This window comes from Cavia porcellus, unplaced genomic scaffold, assembly GCF_034190915.1.
Source record: "Cavia porcellus strain 051 isolate PalLab524CR breed Dunkin Hartley unplaced genomic scaffold, mCavPor4.1 scaffold_10, whole genome shotgun sequence".
Classification (NCBI taxonomy): domain Eukaryota; kingdom Metazoa; phylum Chordata; class Mammalia; order Rodentia; family Caviidae; genus Cavia; species Cavia porcellus.
Window position 1 is genome coordinate 26,287,941 of NW_026947493.1, and position 15,224 is coordinate 26,303,164.

The window sequence follows — 15,224 nt, forward strand, 5'->3', positions numbered from 1 at the left end:
AACTAAGGTTTTTATACAACTTCTTAGAATGACAAGCCTATTAAAATATACTCGAGTTTATAGTCAACTGATTTTTTTGTATTTTCAGTTTTAAAGAACAGTATCTTGGTAGGCTTTTAATAACTATGATTGCAAAATCAAAGTAAAAATATGAAAAGATGCATATTGGACTATCTAGATGTTATATTTGCTGAGTAAAGGTGAAGGATGAAAGACAGAGGCTCACGTTTACTTTATATGCTCCATGCTGTAATATTTAAAAGACTGCATTGTTTTTGTAGTTTATGTAGGTAAGATATAACCTAAAATTTTACAATAATTAAGTCCAATTGAAACTTATTACTCACTGTATATTTTCAAAATTTATTCTAAAAATCATACGTATCGTTAAGCGTTTTAGAATGGACTTTGGTGTGTGGATGGGTAGGGATGCTTTTGATCTGCAGTCTTCAAAATCTTAAGATTTACTCCTATGAGATTTCCTTAGGGAACAAGTATTCTGTTGTCTTATTGACATAACTGTTAAGTAATGCTTTTGTAACTATCATATAAAAAAAGATTTCTGTCAGACAAAAATAAATAGAGTTGAGACTCAGTACTGTGGAGTTAAAGAGCCCTCCATCTGGTGCCAGACCAACTAGGTTCAAGTTCTGGTTCTGTCACTTCTCCTGGTGGATAGTGGACAGAGGTACCAGTTTTGTGTGTGCCTCATTCATTCCCTCATTTACAGAGTGAGGACTCCCCCAAAGAGCTGTCCCAGGAAAACTCTGAAGAATGTGCAACACAGTGTAAATGCTGTATCAGTTACTCATGCTGCATAACAAAGTACCCTGAAATTTATTACCTGACATGGACATGCATTTATAGTTTCTGGTGATTTGAATTGTTAGGAAAGGACCAAATAGTCCAGGTTGATTTTGCTTTCCTGTTTAGGGTAGTTGGGGGACAATTCCAATGGAGACATTCACAAGTTTGTGCTCACAAGCAGCAAAAAAGAAAACTTTAAGTACAAAGTTGCTTTTCAGGTCTCTTCTGTCACATTTGCTAGTGCCCCATTAGTTAAAACAAGTCATGTAGCTACGTCCACAGTCAGGAGGCGAGGAGACTACTCAAGAGGGTGGGTACTGATGGGGAACTTCCACAAACTGTTTTTGTGGACAGTCTGCTTCAAACACTCCATGAGCATTAGCTGCTATTATTATTGTCATTATTGTTATTATCATCTCTCTGAACATAAAGCTACTGAGATCAACTGCTCTTGAGCATGTCTTTAGTTAGTCATTAGTATTTGCTGTTTCCAAATATTGTGGGAGCCTCAAAAATTAATACTTGCAGCAAGAGAGTTTTTAAGAGGAGCTTATTCTGCAGGGCTGAAATTATTATTTTTGTTACAAACTGTAGCTGTCTCTACTGGTCTCCATGGGAGCATTTTGCAGGTTATAAAATACAGCCATTACTATGGTAATCATATTGCAAGTATGAAATGGCTTTGACCTACTTGTTAAAATGCAGAGGACTCCCAGCACTTTGTATAAGGCACTGTGCGAGGTCTTTCAGAGCACCCTTTTAGTTTCTTTATTCTAGCATCTTCTCAAAGTGGGAACCATTCTTCTCTTATTAATAAGGAAACTGAGGCTCAGAGACAATAAATGACCTGTCCCCAACATAAGAATTCCATCTATCAAAGGCTTGGCTCGCCAAGGACATATGAATTGGTGTTCTGAGATCCAAAAGAAGTTGGCCACAATTACAGACATTGATCTGGCTTCCAGAAGACTCTGTTCTTTGGCCACTTTCATTGCTTTCGTAAATGGACTTATTCATTTATTCGAGAGATATGTGCCCGTGCCAGTCATTTATCAGAAGCACGCTATCTGCTGTTTTAGTCCACAGATAGGGCTCCGGAGAGGACTACCCAGAGGCAAACAAGACAGATGTGGAGGAGTAGAAAGCATCATTGCAGGTCTCAGGGAGCAGAGAGAGAAAAAACAAGAATGGGAAATCCTGCACACAAGTCAGTTTAGCTCAAGTGCAGTGATGAGAAACTGGGGTACAATTTTGGCAAAGAAAGTGTGTATGACAAACTAGAGTCAAATCTCGAAGGGCTTTGTGAATCTGGTTCCTTTATCCCAAGGTACTGGGGAGTCACAGGAAAGTAGGCAATGAGATACTGAGATGGATCTTGTAGCATGACAGCTCCTGCTGTAGTGTGCAAAATGGGGTTGGAGTAGGGCTGGTGGCAGGAGGGACAAGTTCTGGGCATTGATGTGAAGTCCAGGAAAAAGCTGAAAGTGCCCAGGCCTGGGCCTGGAGGCAAGGACGGAGAAGTGCACAGTGTTGAGGACAGGCTGGAGTGACATCTGGTGCGTGACTGGGAGTGTGAGTATGTGATGCCACAAAGGTGATTGTGACTGGGGATGGACAGGCTTACAGGTGGGTACACTCAGTGGTATTTAGGAGGCTAAGTCGGAGCCTGCTCTGAGCTGCAAAAGAGATCTGAAGAGAGCGGCACTGTCTCTTCATCTTCTTTGTTTTTCCTTGTTGTTTTCCACTTCATGTTACCCAGAGAACTCCTTGGTTCATTCTGTGTCTCAGCGGAGGCTGCACCTGGGGCAGGCACAGTATCCGCCACATCAGCAGTGAGAAGAGCGCCTTCCACTTTCCAGAAACGCACTCTGCCTCTGCAGGGTCTGTTCACTCACTCTGAGTCCTGCCTTCCCAAGCTCATGTCCTCTGCTTGGTAACTTGTGCTCTTCTTTTTCTCCAGCATAATTCACCAGAGAGCTGGAGTGAAGGTTGCCTTTTCACAGCCTGATAATTCTTTATGCTACCCAGGAAGGCTGTGGCTTCATAGCTTTACGTTCAGGCTCTCAATTTTGTCCATAATTATTTTCCTTTGGCATAGCTAATTTTGAGACCTAATCACCCCAAGCATTATAATTATTAGAGTCATATTAACTGACCTCCTGATAATTACAGAAGTAAAAGGAAACTACATATAGACTGGTTAGTAAATTCCTGTCTCACAAGCATTAATTCTAGACTCTACCCAGGGAAAAGACCTAAAGGCAAAAGCTTCATACTCTGAATAGAATTTTTTATAGTTGTTTTTTGTGGCAGGGTCTGTCTATGTAGTTCAGGTTGGTCTTGAACTTGCTATGCAGCATCGGCTAAGCCTCAAACTCCCAGTGATCTGCCTCCAGATTGCGGGGATTACCAGCTTGCATGTACCACCACATCTAGCTCCAAGTAGAATTTTTTCAGTGTTCAATTATTATGAATTTCCAGTTCCTTGGTAAAGAGTGCTTGGGCCAGTAGGGATACAGTCAGATTTAATGTAATTTACAGAGGCATTTATAATTTATTTTAGGAAGTCCATTTAATGAACTAGGCTGATGGTAGGCTTCAGTTTGGAAACCTCACAAAGCAGATCTCTCGACTAGAAACTCAACCACAGACCCCATACCTGGAAATCTCCCCTTTGAGTTTAGCAGGAGTGCAGAGATAGCAACAACAGAGTCCAAACTTCCAGGTGCTTTAATTCCTGACTGGGGGCCTCAGGGCAGAACTTGCCATCATCTGACCCTGAGAGAACCATGTAAGTAATTACTGATTTGTAGATGGTTGTTGTGAACGCTGGCATGTTGTCCCAAGTCAGTTCCATCAGGCAGTAACTTAGGGCAGTGGGTGGTATGGAGCCATCTTCTCCCCTCACCCAGTGGTGGGCAGTAGAGGACTGGTGGCCACCGATCTGCAATGACTTACTAATGACTACGATGGATCTAACACCATTACAGGCATGGTGAGAGGTTCTAGGGACCTTTGAACATACAATCACTATTTTTGTGCTTATTTTTGCACAGGAAATGAAGGGTTCTATGGACCAGAAAGACAAAATGCACTCCAAAACAATAAGCCAGATACCCACCGGGGAGATGTTACCAGATGTTAGGATGCTGGAGTCTTCTAAAAGGCGTTTCTAGCTTCTTTCTGTCCTGAACAAAGAATTGAATGAAACAAGCATAAATAGTGGCAAGTTTCACATTTATTAAAGGTGGGGGGAAAAAATAGGGTAGGGAAAACAATAGGCTCTGCAGTGTGATTTTGGGCTAAGTAAAAGTAGGAAAATAAACATAAAATACACCCTCCAGCTGAGGGTGGCCACTGTGAGGAGACCAGATGGTGAGTGCATCATGGTGACTGTTCCTTTTTTATCTTTTCACGCTGACCATGTCCAGGAGACCCTATCAAAAACCTGCTGGAGTTCCCAGGAGAAGTCCATGTGTAGGGCTCTGAGAATCACTCTGCACCTATGTCCCAGGATTTTATCATGCTTCCTTTCCCAGATGGTTCTAGCCACATCTTGTCTTCCTGTAGTGTGTCAGTGCAAGGTGTCACGGAAGTAGAATGTTGGGCAGCAGGAGGAGTGGGGCCACTCTGCTCTCTGTTCACACTGCGGTTTCATGCAAGGATTCAAGCTGGACCTTGAAGGATCATGAGATTGTTGTATTTTTTCTGTGGTCACATAACAAATGACCACAAATTTAGCAGCTTAAAAGAATTCCTGTTTAGTATCTCATCATTCCACAGGCCAGGACCTCAGGCTTGGCATGGTTGGCTCCTCTGCTCTCTGGAGGTCATCTGCGTCCTTGTCTGCTCTTTTACAAGATTGCTCAGGGTGGGGACAGAAATAAGGCCCTCACTGTTGCTACAGCCTAATAGAGACCACTCTCAATGTCTGCAGGCCATGCTTGGGTTCTTGCTGGATGGCCCCTTCTCTGTTCAAGGCCGCTATGTCACATGCTCCTCTACCTCAAGTCTCTATCTTCAGGAAGAACCAGCTCTAAGAGTTCTCTGAGTTGGCCAGGCTCTGAGAGTATGCTTTAAGTCAGCCCACTGGGGACCTCAGATGTAGCCAGAGAGGCCCTTTACAGTAGCCTCTCAGTTAGTGGTGGGTCAGAACCAACTAAGAGAAGTTGTTGATGGTGTGAGGGCTGGAAATAGGGTCCATCTCAGAATTCTGCATGGCACACAGAGTGCAGTCAGTGTCCGAGCTGGTAACCAATGTCCTGACCAAGAAGATAAGGACTTCTCGCTAGACTGCATGGGCAGCGCAGGCCTGGAGCCACCTGCTCAGAGGAATGAGCTTCCAAGTGGCTGGCAGGGGCTCAGAGTTCGCGGAGTCCTGCCACTGGCATTCCATGGTATGGACCCAAAGGCTCTCCTTGGGCTCCTTTCAGCCACCAGCGACTTCCTTCCTCTCTGCATCTCTTCACTTCCTGTGCAAGCTCCCCATGTGGCAGCTGGTCCAGGCTTTCGTGGGAATTATCCTGCTGTGCCGGGACTTTAATAACGTCTGGTGATTACTGGGGAGAAGCCAGGGGTGCTGCTAAGCATTGTGCATGCCCAAGAGAGCCCCTGACACACAGTGCAGGATTACTGGGGACCTAGATGTCAGTCTTGCCGAGATTGATCAGCGCTGTGAAGTCTCTCTTTCCTGCCCTTCCTGGGTCTCTTTCTTGCCACAGTGATTCTCCGAAATTGCCTTTGCCTTCCTGAATTTCCCCTTTCCTATCTAGAGATTCCTACTCATTCTTGTGGACTTATATCTATGTCTGTGCCGGTCAAATCATTCATTCTGCTGTCCCATAGTGCTTCCTCATGACACTCATGCTTTATGTAGAAAAACTCTTGGTTCCTCCCTCCACCTCACATCCACAGTGCCCAATTGTGAGTTCTTCTGTCTTTTATTTTTTTACTATCTGTGTCCCCAGAATATATTACCATAGTGTGTTGTATATTCAGTGAATACACACTATTAAGTGAAAGGCATGGTGCATGGGTGGATGAATGCATGAGTAAATACAAGAACACAGAGACTTTGTAGGGTTAAATGATAGTCCTGCCTTTCTTCTGAGTGTCTTGCAGGCCTAAAGGCTAGTACTGGCTGTACGTCTTAGCTATAGGACACAGCCAGGAAGTGCTTCTTAGGACTCTGGAAGCAAGAATCCTATCCTTACCACTATGTTCCCATAGGCAGGTGACAACCTTTCTGTGCCTCAGTTTCCCCATCTCAAAAATGGGGTCATCTCAGTGCTTACTTCAAAGAACTATTTTAAGAATTCAGTGAGAGCAGAGCAGGAGGTATTAATTCATACGATGCTTCCTTGTTTCCCAAATGCCTGATGGGCAAGCTTGCCCAGAAAGTCCAGGCCAGCACGGTGGACAGGCACATACCACATGCCTGGGAATATGAAGCCAGAACCATCCCATACCACCAGTCATAGAGGTGTCAAGACTGAGGCCTAGGAAGTAGAAATGCTATTTCTCTGATCTCCTGGCCATACAAATTCCTTCTTCCAGAAATTCTCTTACAAGCTTGGGAACATCAGTTTCCTCTGCAGACTGGGAAGTTTTGGTGTGATCAGTGAGATGATTTCCATTCCCTGGCTCCCTCCTCCAGATGCAGTCAAGAGATTCTGCTTGACTTTGTAACTCATTAACACTTTTTAACCTACTTGATGATATAATGGAAGAGTAATGAGCATACTACTTTGGTTTTGAAAATGCTTTAAAAATACAGCTTCTAGCCTCTCTTTGATATCCAAATGACTTTCTAGGGCAAGGTATAGGAATCTACAGAATTGATGAATTCCCTGGGTTGGGTATTTGTTTTGTTTGAAGTGCTGGGGATTGAATCCAGGGCCCTCCCTCTCAGCTGCATTCCCAACCCCATTTAAAATTCTTTTTTTTCTTTTTTTTTTTTTATTTTGAGAAAGGGTCTCACTAAGTCACTGGGTTACCCATGCTGGACTTCAATTTGTAATCTTCCCACCTCGGCCTCCCAGAGTGCTAGATTTACAGACATGTGACAATATACCTGGCTCCTTGGGTGGTTATTTTTTGTTTTTTGACACAGGATAGCACTGTATAATTCAGGCTGCCACTGAACTCACTATGGTGCCCAGGCTGGCTTTGAATTTGCAGCAATCCTCCTGCCTCAGCCTCCTGAGGGCTGGGATTACAGGCCTGAACCACCATGCCTAGCTGCCTTGGGTGGTTCTTCTATCCTCAGAGTCTGACATTCAGAAACTGATAGACTAGATGATACTTAACATCAGGAAGTACACTGAGAACGAACTGTCTTCGCCAATAGGGAAGACAGGCTGGATAAATACATTTAAAAAGAAACAGACCTGCTTTTGGAGCTGGAATCTTAGGTATAGAAGAAAGAAGGTTCAATCAGAGGAAGGTGGAAGACAGATCAAAGAACCAAAACAAGACTCTAAACTTACACAGATTTTGACAAACAGAACAAGGTGTGAATCTAACTCATGTGATCTTAGAACCATTGTGTCAGGCAGGAGGAGGCATAAGGCCACTCCGCCCAGCCCTGCTTGGAACTTCTGTACCGTTAAGAACATTTTCACACGTGTGCAAGTGTGAGGAGACAAGTGCAATCACCCCTAACAGGTTTCAAGCGATCAAAACCTGGCTGCATTTGCATCTGTTTTCCTGTTCCCTTCCTCCACCTGCCCAGCCTCCCTCCTCTCCTCTCTAAGGATTGAAAAGCAAATCGCAGGTGTCATGGCATTTTTAGCCTCACACATCTAAATACGTCTTTCTGAAAATTATGACTACATATGGGCAGTACACAATGGTCACAATCCTTGAGGGAAGATGGTACATGTACATCCGGGTTCTTTTTACCCCCCCTTTCTCCTCTCCTCTCTCCCTGTCTGTCCATCTCTTGGCCTCTTCGCTTTTGCAAAAAATCTGTCTCCTTATTTCCTATCATCTATTTTTTATTTTGCTTTTTTTATATTTTGGGGACCTTTCTCTCTCTCTCTCTCTCTCTCTCTCTCTCTCTCTCTCCCCCTCTCCCTCTCCCTCTCCCTCCCCCTCTCCCTCTCCCTCTCCTTCTCTCACCACCCCCATTTCTTTCTTTCTTTCTTCTTTCTTTCTTTCTTTCTTTCTTTCTTTCTTTCTTGAGACAAGATCTTGCTGTGCAGTTCAGGTGGACCTTGAACTTACTGAGTAGCCCAGGGAGGCCTCAAATTTGCAGCAATCCTCCTGCCTCAGCCTCCTGAGTGCTGGGATTAACATGTGTGCTGCAACACCTTGCTTTGGGTTCCTCATTTAAGAGAAACCACATAGTATTTAAGCTTATGTGTTTGATTTATTTCACTTAACATTATGGGTCTCAAGATTCCATTTCTCCCCAAATGACTCAAGCTGGTCTTTCTTTATGGCAAAATAACACTCCAAGGTGTACAAATACCACGTTTTGTTTTTCCATTCGTCTAGTGATGTACACATAGGCCGCTTCCAAGTTGATGTTGTGAGTTGTGCTGCTATGAACACGGGTGTGCATGTATCAATATAATAGAAGATACCTAGATACCTAGAAGGGGAATGGTTGTGTTGAACAGAATTTCTAGTTTTAATTTTTGGAGGAACCTCTAAAGTGGTTTCCATGCATGTTTTCTTAATCTATCCACATCTCACCTGACAACAGCTCCTCTTATTTAGTTAAGGTGTCACATTTTGAGCGGCAGGGGGGTTGAGGGGGGTCACAGCCATGCTGTGTGAGCCACAGTTAACAGAGCTGGATCAATCAAAGATGATGTCCAGTGTCTGGTAGATGTTGAGCTGGACTCATGCTCAGGGACCGGCTGCCAGCTCACCCTTGGGACAGCCCAGATCAAGGCCCCAGCCTGCCCTGCTGCTGAGCAGTGTGATCCAAAGAGCTGGCAGGCTGGGGTGGTGCTGGGTGCACTGCAGTGATGCTGCTCATCCATGCTGCTGTCTGCCAAGTGCCTGTCGCTAGAGGCTAAGGATGCCACTACCCTTGCCCCCGTGGACTCTCAAACCTATCACACAATTTCTCAATGCGAAAGATGTACACGGACTGCAGAGCCAGTGTGTGCATTAGCTCCACTAAGTTAGCGATTGTTAAAGAATAACTTTGTCCTCTCAGTCTTCTAAACCTCGTAAGCACTGTACATTCCCGAAGAGGACTCACTGGGGACCCAGTTACCTCACCTCCGCAGTGTCATTGTCTTCAAGGAAGGAGCAGGGTCAGGTTCATAGCCGTTGACAGGTCACTGTTCCTGTTTTTTGAGTCATTTGTGAAACATCTTTATAAAACAAGCAAGAGAACAGCAAAAACAGTTAATACAAGAATAATTCAAACCAAAATGATATAGGGATGGTTTTAAATTTGGGGTTTTATCTACTGAGTTTTGTTGTTCACTATTTTTATTTTCATACAATAAAATTCACATATAGGTACACAGATTCATGAGTTTTTGCGTAAGTCATGTAATCACACTGACAATCAAGAAACAAGTCAGTGCTGCTGTCTCCCAGAGTCCTCTTGGGCTACCTAATGCCACCTCCTATTCCCAGCCCCTGGGAACAACTGATCTGCTGCCTGCTGCATAATCGTGCCTATGCTGGAGGGCCGGAGGGCCTGTGCTGGAGAGCCGTGTGGCATGGAGCCTTTCCGGCTCTTCTTCCACTTAGCAAAGAGGACTTGAAAGTCATCCCTTCCACTGGTTGCACCCATCCCTGTTGGTTAATGAGTAGTATTCTGTGGTGTGGATGCGTCATAATTTATTTATCCATTATAAATGAAAATATGAGCCGATACAATACGACCTGACACAGCAGGGGACTTACAGCGGTCTCTGTAGAAATCCTGAGGACGAGATATACTTCTGAGTGACAGGACAGGGGGACCTCATCTAATTACTTCACGAACCGCAGAGTCTTTGTGGGTCTTCCTCTCATTCATTAATCACCTCTTCAACAGGGGATGCCATTAGTGCTTGGAGTCTCCACAAGGTAAGCTCTGTGGTCCCACACTTTCTTATTTATTTAATTCATCTCCTCCCTCCTTTCCTCAACTTTCTCTTTATTCTCATCCTTATTCCCCATCACCCTTTGGCACTCTCCTTCTCCCCTCCCCCTAATATTTCATTGGAGCTTATGTAACTGAATTAATTAGACCTAGTTCTTAAGCATTGGGCTCCATAAAGTTCACTCTGCAGTTGGCAAGACAGAAGAGCTGCGCATTAGCCAAATGCTAGTTTGTTCTTTGTATCTGGATCAAGCTGGGGTTAGCTTATGCTTATCTGTGTCCATTTGTACTTTCTGTCCTTCGCAGGGAAGGAGCCGGCTCTTTGTGATGGGGTGGGTGGTGCATGTGAGCACAGACTGGGCGTGGACCTGCCTCACAGGGACAAGCTCTATCTCCACAGTTAGTGTTACAGAGTCCCCAGGATATAAAGTGTCTGTGTGAAAATAAATAAGAGCTTTTCTTGTCCTTTGTTTGGCTGATGATATCTGTACCATTTAATAGAGTAAGATGATAAAAATCTTTATCCCTCCTTAAATAACATGTTAATTGCTGTTCTATGTATTTGTTCATTCTGTTTCTGAAATATATTCGCTTTCTAAACATTTATGACCCCTAATACATTTAAAACACTCCAACACCCTCAAATTATATATTTAATGTAATCTTGTGCATATGGAGGAGGGGGTGTGCTTTGTAGCTCCTGGGGAGATCAAAGTTGGTAGCTTTCCCTATTTAGTCCATTTGCTACAGGACACAAAAGGCTTCTAAAGGATTCGAGTTCATATCTTAAAAGCTCATCAGAAATATTCCAAGCCCGGAATTTTTTCCTCTCTCAGCCACATTTCAGATATGGAAGTTCTCCTTAGTTGCCTCTGATAATGCTGCTGAATTTAAAATACTAGAAGAAGAAGAAAGAAGGGTCTGTCTCTTCCTCCTCGGAATGAAGGGTTGGACTAAGCAGGGGATGTCACCCATGCTGTCACTTCATATTCAGTGACATGACATATATCATTAATCAATCATAGCATGCTTTCCTGCCAAGAGTAGCCTTGGAGTTCTTGTCAACTCAGCACTTGGAGAAGCCACTACCAATCAGTCACAGGTAGCCCAAGAAACAGAAGTCACTTGCCATTCTGAATCCCTAGAGTGCCACCCAAATGGCTTACAGACGTTAAGGAGCCATGGGGTGGGGGAAGGTGGAAGACAGGGTGCCTGAGGCTAGGAGGGCTTCCTGTGGGGAAGAGTTCAGAGCCCTGCAGTGTATGCCCCTTGATGACAGGTGCCACATCCAATTGGCCCACCAGCCTGCCAGGCAAGCCCTTTCCACAGTAATCACTGTCCTATATGGTTCATGAAGGAATGAATGAGCAAACCCACCTGGGGCCGGTTCTTTCCTCTCTCTAAGATGTTACAGGTCAGTGCCTTTTCTGAAGGGCAGGTCCAGGATTTGCCTTTGTTGAATTGCATCCACTTTAATTCAGGCCATTCCTGCAGATGGGCTAGATCAGTGTCGGTTCTTATCCACCAAGTAAAAGTCCAAGAGACTTGGCATTGCTGGTTGGATTTTACAAATTTCCTCCTCCTCCATTGTTCCAGTCATTCACAAAGCTGTTGTGTAATCCTTTCCTGCTGGAGTCGGAATTTTTTTTAACCTGGTGGTGTGCTGCAGATCTGAAAGCTTAATGACATGGACAGGAATTCAGTCACAGATGCAGCTTTTAACACTGTCAAGAATCACTTACTTGACCCTGAATACAAACAGTCTTTATTATTTTGGGGGGAAGTAGACTTTCAGTCTTTTTATGAAAGGAACCAGATCTGATAACTGCATTTTGATGGCATATGAGGCATTTTAATGGGTAGGAACTCAGTAAGCACTTTGTATTTCTCAGGGTAGTTTCATGAAAATAGGCCAAAACATCTGTCCTATTTAGCTTCTGGAAGAAAATGTCTTTGAACACAGGAAGGATTTTCTGTCTAGCTCTAGGTTTTATCTACTAATAATAGTAGGTCACCATTTAATAAAATCAGTGATAGAAAATGCATTCTGATGAGTGCTTTTTATGTATTCTCCTGAACCTCAGAACAGCCACAAGACCAGTAAAAATTCCATGTTACACAGGAGGTCCATGCAGCTTACAGCATGGGTGTATACAACTTGGGTGGAGTCACAAGACAGAAAGTGGCCATAGAGGTATCTAAAAGCAGGCCTAACTCTGAAGTCTTCTGCTCTGAAGATACCTGCTCCTCCAGGAGTTGACAAACCTTCCTCCAGGGAGCCCTCCCCGAGTCCCTCCTCTCTCTGCAGGGCGGTGGAGATGCTCTTCCTCTGCGTTTCCATGGCAGCTCAGGTTCCCTCTTGCCCTCTCACTTGGTGATGGAGTAGTCGCTTGTTGCTATTACAGCCACAGTGAGGCTTTCAAGGGCAGGGGCTCTGGTTGTTTTGGTGGCTTTTGCTGGTTTGCTGCTCCCACTGGGTGGCTAAGTATATTCGTCTTCGCTACATCTCTGTCCCTTTGCTTCATCCCTTGGCACCACGAGCAATGTACAGCCGCGTCTTTAGGCACCTGCTGTTGTTTAGGATTCACTGTGTTTATGTGTAAAGGATTGGGGGAAATATATTCTGGCTGCACATATGGAATGCAGAAGTTGCCTCTCTTCTTGACGACTGAGGGCCTTCTGTTTCCTTACCTCTGTCATTGCATTATTAAGCTCTTTCATTTTTCCCCACTTCTGTTTTTCATTAACTGTACTTTTATGAATAATTAATGCATGCAAATATTCTTCAGTTTATCTATCCTGTTTGAGATGCCTCGTGCTTCTTGCAACGATGCATGGGTTTTATAAATGCCAGAAAATCCTCACCCGATATATCTTCAGTGAGTGCTCCCTTTGGTTTCCTCTAATCTCTCTCTCTCTGTGGAGTCCAGTTAGATATATGTTGGGCCTTCTTCGCCTGCATTCCACATCTTTTAGCCTCTCACACACATTTTCTCATCTTTACCTTCTGTGGTTCATTTTGTATATATTGTCCTTAGTCTGGTATTCCTCTCCTCAGTGGGATCCAATTTCCTACTTAAGCTAGGCAGTGAGATTTTATTTTAGTGGATCACAGAAGAGAGATGATCATCATGTTTTGTTCTTTCTTAGGGTTCCAGTTGTAGCACCAACATTTTACATCATTTTAAATTTTCTCCTTTCATGTTATTTTTTTTTTTTTGTAATGTTGTTGTATGACCTCTAATTCTTGAGTCTTTGCTCTTCTTATGTGTTGACTTGTGACTTGCCAGTTTTCTGTGTGCTAGGAAATTTATTTTGGGGAACTAATGCTTTTCAAGAATGGTTGCAACTGAGGGTGGGGGATTGGCTCTCCAGGGAACATTTTCATTTGCTCCTGTAAACTATTTCTGGCATATCATGAGCAAGACCAATTTTTATGTTAATTTTCCACTCAGACTCAACAATCATGACTTTTATTATTTGTACTCCACCTCCAAAAAGCCTCAGACCTCAAGTTTCTAATGCTAAATTGAGACTTTCCTTTCCACCAAGAACACGGGGGCGATGAGTTTTGTGGTCTTATGGGCAGCTTTTCTAATTGGTGTGTTCACGGCGTGCAAAGCCCCCGTGAGTCCTCCAAGCGTTTTATAATAACTCCCTGCTTCTTATTTCCCAAGGCCTTGTCTGTCTCCCACATGGGCTTTAAAACCGGAGCTTCTACGGACCTACGACAAACCTTCTATGTGGTCAGCTGCCCTTCCACCTCACAGCCACAGTATGAGTGTTCACACAGCCCACTCTTATTTTTAGTGACCTCCTTATGTTGCCTCCTGAGTAGTTTCCCTCCTTACTTAAATCAGCTATGAATTTGAAAGAAACTTTAGTGCTATCTAGGTGTTAAAGGGTTGAAGTTTTCAAGCTGTCACCTTTTGCCATTTTGCCAGAACCAGGGGTTTCTTATCAGCTCATGGTAAGACATTTGGGTAATACATAAAGAAATGTATAGAAACCTTAGTCTCCCTTTTAAATCTGTTAGATCTTTAAACTACCTTGTCAGTAGTGACAACGTTTAAGCATTTTTCTAGAACTTTTTGTGATACTCAAGATTGAACCCAGGGTCTTGTGCATACTAAGCAAATGCTCTGCCACAGAGCTACATCTTCAGCCCTCTGGAAGCACTGTATAAATACAGCACTCATATGTACACACAAAACATGAATATTTGTTTATAAAAAAGTGATGCACCTGACTCTGCCCACACTGTATTTCATTGTGTACTTCAGGTACATTACCTGTTGGTATCTTTAGCTCTGTACTTTTCTCATGACTGCATAATATTCCAGTATGCGGATGTATGTGAGATGTATGATAATTTATTTAGTCATGCTCCCTATTGTTGGACAATTAGGTTTGCACTTATTTTGATGCTACAGCAAACATAGCTGTATACATCTTTCCTTGTGTATCATTTAACCTAATTCTATTCATTTCCTGTACCCCACTGCACCCCACCCAGCCCAACAAAGATTTTACCTTTATTGGTGACCCCAGTATTGGTGACCCCAGCACCTGGCATGGGACCTGCCACTGAAGGACCCATGTCATCTTTTGTCTCCTGAGTGACTTTGCTCATGAGGAAGTCCAAGCAGCTGTCGAGCTCAGCCCTGTGTCCAGCTGCACATTTTCAGCTCAGCCACACAGCAGGCTCAGCCACACAGCAGGCTGTGGTCCTGCAGGAGGACTGTTCTGCAAGGCTGTGTAAGGAAACCGATGCCAGGCTCCGTGACCGTGAGAGTCAGAGGGCAGATCGTGTGTCTGTAGTCAACACTGCTTCTTAACTAAGAGCTGCATGGGCACTGCAGCAGGCCTGTGTAGCTAGCTCCTCTTCCTTTCTTCCTCCTTCTTCTCCTTTTCATTTTTATTTTTGAGGCAGGGTTTCATTATGCAGTTCAGGTTGGCCTTGAACTCACTTTGGAGCCCAGGCTGGCCTCGAACTTGCGGCCTCAACCTTCAGAGCGCTAGGATTACAGGCGTGCGCCACCGCGCCTGGCTCTTCGTCCTTCCCGTGTTCATTCCATTCATCCATAGCCGGAGGAGGGGCCGGGGTGCAGAGTGCAGGCCCGAGGAGCCGGGGGCGCGGCGGGGCTGGAGGGCGGCGCGCGGTGGTCCAGGCTGGCCTGGAGCTACCTAGGGGCCCGGAGGGGCTGGCCCTTCGTCTGGGTGGCCTCCTTCCTCCCCGCGGTGCCGGGGCTGGGGCGCTGGGGAGGCCCTGGCTGGGCCCCGAGCCTCCCCAGTGTTAAAGCCCTGCTCTGAGCGGGCTTCCGATTGGCCCGCGGCCCGCGGCGCTGTCCAATGGGCG

General features: G+C 44.6%; 1 protein-coding gene and 1 long non-coding RNA gene across 2 annotated transcripts in view; one reads left to right on the plus strand and one right to left on the minus strand.

Moving 5' to 3' along the window:
- Prickle2 (prickle planar cell polarity protein 2) overlaps positions 1-15,224 on the plus strand; it is a 301,419-nt gene that overhangs the window by 150,658 nt on the left and 135,537 nt on the right. The gene's annotated exons all lie outside the window — the stretch shown is intronic.
- LOC134477858 (uncharacterized) lies at positions 4,026-15,162 on the minus strand. Its single transcript, XR_010050102.1, has 4 exons — positions 14,399-15,162; positions 11,243-11,543; positions 9,046-9,140; positions 4,026-5,366 (listed from the first exon to the last, which is right to left on the minus strand). It is a non-coding gene; the product is annotated as an uncharacterized LOC134477858 (long non-coding RNA).